Source organism: Psammomys obesus, unplaced genomic scaffold (assembly GCF_907164565.1).
Source record: "Psammomys obesus unplaced genomic scaffold, mPsaObe1.curated_primary_1811, whole genome shotgun sequence".
NCBI lineage: Eukaryota > Metazoa > Chordata > Mammalia > Rodentia > Muridae > Psammomys > Psammomys obesus.
Genome location: NW_026592118.1, coordinates 6,447,325 through 6,460,084, shown reverse-complemented (window position 1 = coordinate 6,460,084; position 12,760 = coordinate 6,447,325).

The following is a 12,760-nucleotide window of genomic DNA, read 5'->3' as shown; positions in this document are numbered from 1 at the left end:
ACTACGAATTACAGTTTGCCACTAACATCATTGTCACACAATTAGCCTGTCTTACAATCTACCCATCTGCTCACTACTGGTGAATTATTTGTCATTTCTATCATCATTCTCTTGATCATTTGCACTTTATTCTTAACAAACCTTAACATATGTATTATAATGCAATATACCCTCACACTGGAGAATTTGTACATAAGCAAAATTAACCCATCTTCTTCACAAGAAAATACTTTAGTATCTATCTATCAGTTTTATTACCTGTAAATATTAATTATTGTATAATTTCCATATTATCAATACAGTCTAAATAAAAATTAGACTGTGACTCAATAAGAGAACTCTGCTTCTTATTTTGCCAAAGAAACATATAAAAGTTGATAGTTTGTGTAGCCATAACAACATGGATTTCATAACTGTTAAAGGATATTGTTATCCAATGAATTTAGGAGCCAAAATTTATATCAATTCAAATAAAAGTAATAAACTTTATATTTTTATTACTTTATCAATATTTATGACTTTAATAATTCTTGTTTCAATTTCCTTTACCAATCTTTATAAAAACTCTATTTCAGCTATCTGTAACACTTTCATTAAATGAATATTTAGTTTAGTTTTTTTCATGGTTTTTATATTAAAATTTATCTCAAGCCAGAACGCAATCATCCCCAATAAACAATAAATCTCTATTCAAAATAGAAGCGTAACCCCTAGCTTTAATGAGACTCCTTCTCAGTAACTGTATCCATAGCACCATTTACTACTTGAGCGAATTCTGTTTATAATGTAAACAGACCCTAACACAAGCAATATTTAATATTCACATAAATTTTTATTATTATTCATCTTAAATCACTGCGGGTGGTTTGTCCTAACCCTTTGAAGATGGGAAAGAGTAGGGATTATGTCATTCTTATTCATTGGGTGATATATGGCTGAAAAGCTATTGATAGAGTAGTTCTACAATGTATTTTATACATTTGTTAACATGGTAGCTTTGTTTTATTTCTAGCATGGTTTCTTATAAACTTTAATTTGTGGGAATTTAATATCTGTCTTAATATTTGAAAAGTCAAACCTTCTCCTACAAGTTGGCCTATTATTAGCAACACCTGGAAAATGAACCAGATTTTTTTCCAGCCTTGATTTTTTTTCCTCTATGGGAGGTCGCACAGCAGAATCAGCCGTGCTTTCCGCCTTGTAGTCATAACAAGGATTTTCCTAGCAATCCATTTCTATCCTTTGTCAAATGATAATTCAACGTTCCAAACCCTCATTGTGTCTAGCTGCCTTAACAACATTATTCACAACATTTATACCTTAACTCAAAATGATATTAAAATATAATTATCACATTTCCATTTGGTATCAACCAGTAATAACAGTAATGTTAGTCATTTATCAATCCCAACTGACTTTTTCTGGCATATTTTTGTTGATTATTGGGGAATGTCACATCATCATGAACCCCATTACACACACTTCCCAGTCCTCCTGGGTCTGCCCTTCCACCCTTATGACAACATCCCCCCAAAAAAGAAGAGGAAGAAAAAAAAAAAAAAAGCAAGTCCAATTTGTGTTTCCTATATACTCAGTGGAGCAGGGTCAAGCTCCCAGCAGCCAAAAATAAATAAATAAATAAAATCCACCCAGCAACAACTGTTAACCAACCCCTTATATAACACAGTGGTACCTATAGCATGTCCAAGATCACTCTCTTCTCCCCCATAAGTTACTCAGTCTCTCATATATTTAAATTCATCAACTTGCACCTCATCATAATTTTCTAATTGCACAACCATGACCAACTTCAGGAAAAGCCCTAATATTAATATCTCTCAAATCAGTGGATTTGACCCCCATAACTCGGAATGTTCCTCTGTTATCACAGCATATTCAAATGCCACTCACATCCCCCTAAACTAATTGAGATATAATTATTTTTTAAAAATCCACCAAAACCTAGCACGTCTAATAATCTTCCCTTTCTATAATGTCTACATGAGCTACTAAATCATGATCAACTATGGAAAATCATCGGTACTCCTCATCTGTGAAAATGTTAAGACCAACATGTAAAAAACTTGAATTTCATCAAAGCTATTAACCACTCACTCACTGATTTGCTATCACTGTCTAATATTTCAGCATTATGAAATGTGGTTCCCTGGCTGGCATCTGCTTAAGACTGTAATCTTAGACCATTTCCTGGCAACACACCGTGTGTATAATACACTCAAAACTGGCATTGATTTTGCGTTTGTTGCCGAGAGGTCAGCTATAACTAAATCATTCAATATTTCCACACCAGAGGAACTTATATGTCTTTTGCCTATTCTTTCATTTGAGCAGGACAGTGATTGTACTGTGGTTGGTATACATTACTATAAACCGGGAGCCCTGAAAATATATTTATTTATTTTTCATTTATAATAGCAGCATTTACAGACTGTATTTTTTTGGGCTGGCAAATACTCCTTTGGGGAGTAACTGTGACTACAAATCTTTAATCCGCTGTCCCTTACATCACCTGTGCTTTAGTCAAGCAGCTCTGAGGATTCTCAATTGATAAAATTCCTTAACACTCTTCTTTGACTTCCATTTTACTTTTCCATTCATTGCCACAGTCTTGGTAATTACCACCTTCTATTCCTGCATGAAACAAACAGAAATAGACATCACAAATTAGTTCCAATTCAGACAAAACCTTATTCTACTCTTGTTAGACTGTCCAAGGGATTTTGAGCACCCCCTTTTTAATATTCCTTTAACCAGTATTGTTCTCTCCTGATCTTTTATCAGAATCAGATAATTATCTTTCTACCAATTTTCTTTTTTTAATTTATTACAGTTTATTCACTTTGTATCCCAGCTGTAGCCCCTTCCCTCATCCCCTCTGAATCCTACCCTCCCTCCCTCATCTCTTCCCATACCCCTCCCCAAGTCCACTGATAGGGGAGGTCCTTCTCTCCTTCCCTCTGTCCCTAGCCTATCAGGTCTCATCAGGACTGGCAGCATTGTCTTCCCCTGTGGCCTGATAAAGTTGCTAGCCTCCTCAGGGGAAGGTGATCAAAAAGCCAGCCCCTGAGTTCATGTCAGAGACAGTCCCTATTCCCATTACTAGGGAACCCACTTGGACACTGAGTTGCCACAGGCTACAGTTGTGCAGGGGTTCTAGGTTATCTCCATGCATGGTCCTTGGTTGGAGTATCAGTCTCAGGAAAGACCCCTGGGCCCAGATTTTTTGGTTCTGTTGCTCTCCTTGTAGAGCTCCTGTCCTCTCCAGGTCTTTCACCTCACCCTTATTTCACAAGATTCCTTGCACTCTACCCAAAGTTTGGCTATGAGTCTCCACATCTGCTTTGATACCCTGCTGGGTAGAGTATTTCAGAGGGCATCTGTGGTAGAGTCCTGTTTTTTTCCCTGTTTTCTCCCTCTTCTGATGTCTATCCTGTTTGCCTTTCTGAGTGAGGATTGAGCATCTTACCCAGGGTCTCCTTCTTGTTTAGCTTCTTTAGGTGTACAGATTTTAGTATGCTTATCCTATATTCTATGTATAATATCCACTTATAAGTGAGTATATACTATGTGTGTATTTCTGCTTCTGGGATACCTCACTCAGGATGATCTTTTCCAGGTCCCACCATTTGCCTGCAAATTTTGTGATATCCTTGTTTTTAATTGCTGAGTAGTATTCCATTGTAAAAATGTACCACAATTTTTTGTATCCATTCCTCAGTTGAAGGACATCTGAGTTTTCCAGATTCTGGCTATTACGAATAAAGCTTCTACGAACATGGTTGAGCCTGCCAATTCTCTTAATATTAAACCATGTTTCCTTTCACTAATGCAACCTTCCACTCAATTTCTAACGTGAGCATTTTACTTTTGATTAGAAAGCATACTTTTCATGCCGGACTGCCCAGAACCCAGAGCCTTGGGCCTGCTGGTGGGTAAGTGCTTCCCCCTGAGCTTTGTCCTCAGCCCAGCACTCTGTGAGTAATACACAAGGACTTGCATTGAACAAGCTGGGTCAAATATTTGAAGGTATTGAGATAGCATTCAATTGGAGCTCTCAATACTCATAAGAACACAAAAAAACTACATGGTTTTTATTAACCATTATCCTCAGGTCAGAGGCAATTCCAGCTAATATTAGTGTCACCCACAGAAGAATCCACTTATAGTTGGAGAAGTGTAATAAATGGTTATGTAGTCTTATATCTGGAAGGCTCCATTAATCCCTGCAAAAAAAAATAACTGAAAATCATCTGTACAGCCTGACGTTTCCCAGCAAAGAGGAGGAAAGGGCAGGAAGGAGTTTTGGCAGTTTGAATACCTTTATGAAGCCCTGTGCATTTCTGAGATGATGTCTTGTATTCAGTGAGATGACAAAAGCAAAGGTATATTTCAATTTATAGACAGGTAGATAGATAGATGATATATAGATAGATGTTTGATAGATGATAGATTGATAGATATAATAGATAGATGTTTGATAGATAGTTGATAGATGAAAGATAGATGATTTATAGATTAAATAGAGATGGATGATAGATAGTGGATGATAGATAGATAATAGATTTATATGATAGTTGATAGAGAAGGAAGGAAAGAAGAAAGTACAGAGAGAAAAAAAAGCTTGCTGAACTTTAAGGGGGAAAAAAGGCCACCAGAAATCCATGGCTTACCAAATGTCCAAAGCCTTAGAGAATAGGGAGCTCACCAAAATCCAGAGACAGTTGACCTACTGGTTCAATGAGGCTGTTCTCTAGAAACTCTCGTCATTTAACTTCCACTCACAGTATGTCCAACCTAATCAGGAACATGTCAGTTTAAACTGGAATACAAACTGCTATGCTTTGCCAATTACCATGAACTTAGCCGCCTCAGCTTCTAACTGACCCATTCCTTGCCTTACTAGCATCAGAAAGACCCAACCTTTAGGACTTTTGCTGAAGCTAACAGCTGTTCTCAATTCCACACCTGTGAATCAAAACAGTTAGGGAAAACTGACTGTGTAGCCTTTTCTTTGTCATGACAACTTTTTAGGTAGTGTTTACATTATTTGGGTTTGGATGGAAAGATGTTTGAGAAAGATGCTTCTAGATAATCTGTGGCTATCTTGCTGTTTATAACAGACTTAGCATCTATGATTGTGCATCCAAGGACATCCTAGAGCCAGTCTCCAAGAGATGCTGAGGAAGAACACTGAAGACAAACTCCCTAGTTAACATACTAGCTGCTGTTTGTAAAATAGAATGCACTGCACTAATAAGCAATTTTACTAATGCATAATTTTATTCCAAGTAATCTAACAATTGAAAGCATTGAAGGAATACCTTCCTGTCATGTACTTAGGTGAAAAGTCATGCAGCATGTATTTAACAGCTTTACCCAAAACCAAACAAACAAAAAATGACTGTGATATAAAAATTTATATTCAAAGTATATTTGTGGCTTTAAAATACACAGTGAATTGCTATATATTTTTTATTATATCTAATCTAATAGGTGTAAGATGATCTCTTTATGGGTTTGATTTGCATTTTTCATTTATAGACAGGAATGTTTTATTTTGAGTTTTAGTTTTGAGACATGGTTTCACTAGGCAATCCTGACTGGCCTCTCACAGAATTACCTGCCTCTTAACTTTCAAGTGCTGAGATTGGAAGTGTAGTTTTAGGTCTTTTTTTAATTAAATTTTTACTTTTTATATTAGTTACAGTTTATTTACTTTGTATCCCAGTTGTAGCCCCCTTCCTCATTCCCTCCCAATCCCACTCTCCCTCCCTCATCGCCGCCCTGCCCCTCTCTAAGTCCACTGATAGGGGAGGTCCTCCTCCCCTTCCATCTGACTCTAGCTTATCAAGTCTCTTCAGAACTGGCTACAGTGTCCTCCTCTGTGACCTAGCAAGGCTGTTCCTCCCTCGAGGGGCGGGGGGTTAAAGAGCCAGCCATTGAGTTCACATCAGAAACAGTCCCTGGTCCCCTTACTAGGGAACCCACTTGGATACTGAGCTGCCATGGGCTACATCCAAGCAGGGGTTCTAGGTTATATCCATGCATGGTCTTTGGCTGGAGGATCAGTCTCAGAAAAGACCCCTGTGCCCAGATATATTTGGTCCTTGTGGGGCTCCTGTCCTCTCCTGGTGAAGTTTTAGGTTTTATGTTTAATTATTTAGTTCATTTTGAGTTAATTCTTATATTTAAGGTTCTACCTTCCTCTGTATTGGGATAGTCATTTTTGATTGTCAACTTGACTGGATTAAGGAATGTCTAAGGATCTGGGTTTGGCTCAGGCCTGAGGCTAAGGCAGGAAAAAGGCTAGTTTTAACTGTTTACTCTACAGAACTTTGAATGACCTGGGCAGAGAACCTCAACCGAGAAATTAAGTAGATCAGGTCAGCCTGTGGCCATTCAATAAGGAGGATTGTCTTGGCTGCCAATTGGTCCAGCCCCCTGCTGGCTCTCCATCTCCCGACAGCACTCAGACAGCTTTGTTGGACTACCCAGTTCATATCATGTAAGCAGTCTAATAAATCACCTTTGAAATATAAACTCATACTATCAGTTCTGTTTTTCTAGAGAACTCTATCAGACACATAAAAAGGTAATTATAAAGCCCATTGATCTGTGTAATTAATGATTAAATTTAAATATTTGCATGAAAAATTAGTTCTAAAATTCTAGTACATGAAACATTGAAATATGTATTTACATAGCATTTGGAATACTTGGATCATAATTGTTGGATATGTATATAAACTGCTCTTGTGGCTTGAATGTAAACTGTCCCCCAATGTGAGCAATTGGTCCCCAGCTGGTCGTTCTCTATAAGAAATCTGTGAAACCTTCAGGAGATGGTCTCACTGGAAGAAGTGGGTCAGCAGGGCGGTGCCTTGAGTCTCTGCAGCCTGCTCCAACTTTTTGTTTACTCTCCGCTTCTTGACTGAGGATGCAATGTGACCAATGAGCTTCTTGCTCCTATGCCTCCCATATATATCTTAGTTCATTCTCTTAGTTCTCATCCTTTAGAGAACCCTGACTATCACAGGCTCATGTGCTCAAGACATACTGAGTTTACTCTCTGGTGTGCAAATCCAGCACTATTAGAAAAACTCCACAGATTGACTCTATTTTCAGCAGCCCTGAGAAGCCCTGCATAGAAAGCTTCAAAAAGTTTCTAAGGCTAGCTGACCAATTGTCTCCCCCCTCTCTACTTATTCCTCCCAGACCCACTCCCATCTCCACACTTGCTCTTGGAAGCCCAAAGGAAGATTATGGATCACTGTTTTTGCTCTTTGTCCTGATCTCAATTATGTTTTAGACTATTTTGTTGTTTTTGTTTTATTTTTATATTGTTATCATATATGTGTGTAACGTGAAATTCCAGTAGAGGTTATGGCATACCACAGTGTGTGTGGCGGTCAGAGAACACTTTCAGTAGTGGGTTCTTCTCCTTCCACTGCTTTGGAGTGAGTCTCTCTTGTTTTTGCCATGCTGTATGTTCATGGTAGTTGGCCTGAGAAACTCTAGGCAATTCTCTTCTCTCTGCTAGGATTACAGGAGTAGCTTGCTACTTCATCCAGCTTTTTTTTTTTTACATAGGTTCTACATATGGAACTTGGGTCATAAGGTTTTGCACACCAAATACTTTTACCCATGTTTGATTTTAATCCCTACAACTACCAGAACATTTGAATTTCCCATCAAGAGGGCACTAACTGAAGAGCTGTGCTGTGGGTTAGATATAAAACCAGCCTCTAAAGCTCATAGGCTGAAACAAATATTCAGAACTGGGGACTCTGAGAGGTGACTCTCACAAGAGTACTGGTCATCAAGAGATGAATGCAGTTATGAGTTTATAGGCCAGTAGTTGGCAGTAGAAACTGCAGGAAGCACACTGCAGTTGAAAGAAGTCGGTTAACGAGGAACATACTCTTGAAGGGTAGACTTTGTTTTGTGCTCCCTTCTCTCCTTCTTTCATGGGCTGAAGCTCCCCCACCACACACTTCTACCATGATGCACTGTCTCGCTACACTCCTAAGGGAATCAAGTCAAATGTTCTTGCAGCGAAACTTGTAGAGAACAAAGTCTAAATAGCTGGGGTTTTTTTTATTGATTTCTCTGTTATTGTACCACAGGAGTGGGAAGGTGACACATTCTGCCTTGTGGAAGAGGCTGGACTCATGCACACTGAAGTTTAAGGACTGCTCCTGCCTCATAAAAATCCTGTGCTGACATACAACCACTTTGGAAATCAATCTGGTGGTTTCTCAGAAAATTGGGAGTAGTTCTCTCTGAAGACCCAGCTATACCACTCCTGGGCATATACCCAAAAGATGTTCCACCATACCACCACAAGGACGCTTGCTCAACTATGTTCATGACAGCTTTATTTATAATGACCAGAAACTGGAAACAGCCTATATGTCCCTCAACTGAAGAATGGATACAGAAATTGTGGTACATTTACACAATGTAATACTACTCAGCTATAAAAACAATGAAATTTGCAGGCAAACGGATGGAAGTAGGAAAGACCATCTTGAGTGAGGTAATCCAAACCCAAAAGACAAACATGGTATGTACTCACTTATAAGTGGATAGCAGCCGTAAAGTACAAGACAATCGTGTTCCAATCCACAGACCCAAAGAAGCTAAGTAACAAAGAGGACACCATGGAGGATGCTTGAATCTCACTGAGGAGGGGGGATAGAATAGATATGGGGAGGAGAGGGAGGGAGGAAGCTGGCAGGGAAGGGTGAAGAGGGGAACAGGAGAGATCAAGTTGGGAGAGGACAGAGGGAGAGAGTACTGGGAAACAGCTGGAATCCTGGTGGGGTGTGAGGGACATCTCTGGGAGGAGCTGGAAACCTAGGACAAATGAAACTTCTAGGAATCTATGAGGATGACCTTAGCTAAGACTCCTAGCAGTGGAGGATATGGAACCTGAAATGGCCATTTCCTGTCACCAGGCAAGTCTTCCAATGGAGGGATTGGAGCACATTCCCAGCCACAAAACCTTCAATCCACAATTTATTCTGCCTACAAGATATGTAGGAGTAAAGACAAAGCAGAAATTGAGGAAATGGCCAGGCAATGACAGTTGCAACAATTCTGAAATTTTGGTTTCTTTAAAAAAGATAGAAATGTTATAATGCTATGTTTTCATTTTAATCCCAGGTGTGGGGATACGGCACTGCTTCAGACTCCGCAGCAACTATGGTTTGCCTCATGCTCTAGCAGAGGCATGGTCTCACCAACTGCAGATAGTTTCTGTGATTATGTGATGTTTGGAATTCTGCAAACTTTTCAGGGGGTATATAAATGGTAGGATCTCCAAGAGGCAGGTGGTGGTTGTTGGTCATTAATGGGGAGGGGGGAACAGGAATTACAGTTTGTGAGTAGTCATACTTAAAGAAGGAACAAAAGGAAATTAGATTTGGGTATTTTTATCACTTCCTCCTCTTCCCTTCTTTCTCTCCTAGCTATTGATAGGGGCTGAAACCAGGAGACAAAGGATAGGAAAAGGAAGAACCCACAAAGTAGCAAAGACCAGCTACAAATGGCTGGCCCAGCTTCAGACCCATGCCATGAGAGGGCACCCACCCCTAACACTTAATGATATTCTGCTGTTCTTGAATATAGGAGCCTTGCATAACTGTCATCCCAGAGGCTTCATCCAGCAGCTTATGCAAACAGATGCAGAGACCCACAGCCAAACATTAAGGGGAGCTTTGGGATCCTGTGGAGGAGGAGAGAAAGGATTGAAGGAGCCTGAGAGGTCAAGAACACCACAAGAAAACCTACAGAATCAACTAACCTGGGCCCATAGGAGATCACAGAAACAAAACCACCAACCATGGGATGGACCTAGGCCCCCTACACATATGTAACATACAACTTGGTCCTTATGTGGGTCTAACATCAGGAGTAGGGGCTATCTCTGACTCTGTTGCCTGCCTTTGGATCACTTTCCCCTAACTGAGTGGCCTTGTCTAGCCTCAATAGAAGACGTGCCTAGTTCTACTGTAATTTGTTTTTTCTTTTTTTAATTTTAATTTTTATTCATATATATTAATTACAGTTTATTCACTTTGTATCCCAGCTGTAGCCCCCACCTTCATCCCCCCCTCAATCCTGCCCTCCTTCCCTCTTTTCCTTCCATGCCCCTCCCCAAGTCCACTGATAGGGGAGGTGCTCCTCCCCTTTCCTCTGTCCCTAGCTATCAGGTCTCATCAAAACTGGCTACATTGTCTTCCTCTGTGGCCTGGTAAGGCTGCTTCCCCCTCAGAGGAAGGTTATCAAAGAGCCAGCCCCTGAGTTCATGTCAGAGACAGTTCCTCTTCCCATTACTAGGGAACCCACTTGGACACTGAGCTGCCATGGGCTACATCTGTGCAGGGGTTCTAGGTTATCTCCATGATTGGTCCTTGGTTGGAGTATCAGTCTCAGAAAAGACCCCTGGCCCAGATTTTTTGGTTCCGTTGGTCTCCTTGTGGAGCTCCTGTTCCCTCCAGGTCTTTCTATCTCCCTCTTCTTTCATAAGATTCCCTTCACTCTGCTCAAAGTTTGGCTATGAATCTCAGCATCTGCTTTGATACCCTGCTGAGTAGAGTCTTTCAGAGTCCCTCTGTGGTAGGCTCCTGTCCTGTTTCCTGTTTTCTCCCTCTTCCGATAACCATCCCAATTGCCTTTCTGAGTGAGGATTGATCATCTTACCCTGGGTCCTCTTGCCAAAGAGGGTTGATATCCATAGAAGGCCTCCCCTTTTCTGAGGTGAAAGGAAAACAGGGAAATGAATGGGGGCGGGAAGGAAGACTGGGATGAGAAGAGGAAGGGGAAGCTTCGATCAGGATGGAAAGTAAATAATTAATTAATGAAAACTCCTGGGTTGAGCTGGGGCTTCTTCTCGGTGGTGGGAAGCTTGGCTAACATGTGTAAAGCCCTGAGTTCCATTGCAGCACTGTAAAAAGTTAAGAATGAGCACCCACAGGCTTGGACAGGACGCTAAGACTGGCTTCCTTATTTTAACGCATGGTGGCTTTACTTAGCTAAATACTCAACCACCACAGAACTAAAATGAACAGCTGGCATGCACTGAAGTTGAAACGGGGCTGCACTGTACTGAGTCAGAAAGGATTTCTCTCATTGTGTTCCTGCCTTCGCCTTCCTCAGGAGAATAGTGTGGTTTCTGTTCATTCTATCTCCTGTGTTTCTCGCACAGGCCAATTTGTGCTGAAATCTGTGATGTGCTGAGGGAAGGCCCTGGGCCATTCTTATTCCTACATATGGTGATGAATAAAACATATCATTGAGATTCAGTGACTATAATTACAGAGATTTTACTTGGAGAGAGAGAAAGAGAGTGAGAGAGAGAGAGAGAGAAATACTTGTTTAGCTCTACTATGTGCCTTCTGGCAGACTGATCACTCAAGATAAAATGGTGAACAAAGAAAAGTATTTCACTTCTTCAGTTTCTAGTCCACACAAGTTTCCAAATAGTGGTCTGTGTTCTGCTATTATAGAGGTTTTGTTAGAGCTGTTTGATTTCAGTTGGAATTGAAGTAGAACAAGGTAGAAAAGACTAATTATTATGTACTGACATATTGATTTATTTAGTGACTTACTTAAAGCATGGCTTGCACTGCCTCTTTGCTAAGTATGGCTTTATTTGCTGCTTGGAACAGAGTGGCCTGGAGAAATAGCTGAAGCCATGGACTGTTGCCCTTAACAACCTGCTCACTGTCATGCTACTTTTGTAAAATCTCCCTTGCTTACCTACCACACATTGTGGTTTCAGAGGACAAAATGAGAATGCAAATCAGATCCTTTCAGGAACTACCCTGGCTCTTGTCTACCTGTGACACCTCTCTCCCACGCTCATTGATGCCTATTCCAAAAAGATTCCCACTGCAAGACTGTTGGCTACTCATGTCATTTCAAGTGACAGGAAAATCTTGAAAACTTTGTATTCTTTGTAGACTTTTTAAACCCTCAAGCACCCAAATGGCCAGTCACCCCTTCCCCCTCCCCCAACACACACACACACACACACACACACACACGCACGTCATGGACACACTCCAGTACTTGAGCCTGCTAAGTTCCTGTGTCCAGGCCCCACCCCCAGACTTCCCTAACTGCCCCAACAGCCCTTTTCTAACAACTGTACCAGGGGTCACCAGACCCAAGGCAGCAGAGTGGTCAGGCCTCACCCTACAAGAAAAAAAAAATTCCGTTAATCTCTGAGCTCGGGTCTTTCAGAGCCCTCTGTGAGAGGCTCCTGTCCTGTTCCCTGTTTTCTCCCTCTTCCGATGTTCATCCCATTTGCCTTTCTGAGTGAGGATTGAGCATTTTACCCAGGATACTCCTTCTTGATTAGCTACTTTAGATGTACAGATTATATTATATTATAGGTCTAATACCCAGTTATAAGTGAATATATACCACATGTGTCTTTCTGCTTCTGGGATACCTCACTCAGGATGATCTTTTCCAGTTCCCACCATTTGCCTGAAAATTTCATGATTTCCTTGTTTTTAATTGCTGAGTAGTATTCCATTGTGTAAATGTACCACAATTTCTGTATCCATTCCTCAACTGAGGGACATCTGGGTTGTTTCCAGATTCTGGCTATTACAAATAAAGCTACCATTAAAATAGATGCTGAGACTCATAGCCAAACTTTGGGAAGAGTGCAGAGAATCTTATGAAAGAAGGGGGAGATAGAAAGACCTGGAGGGAACAGGAG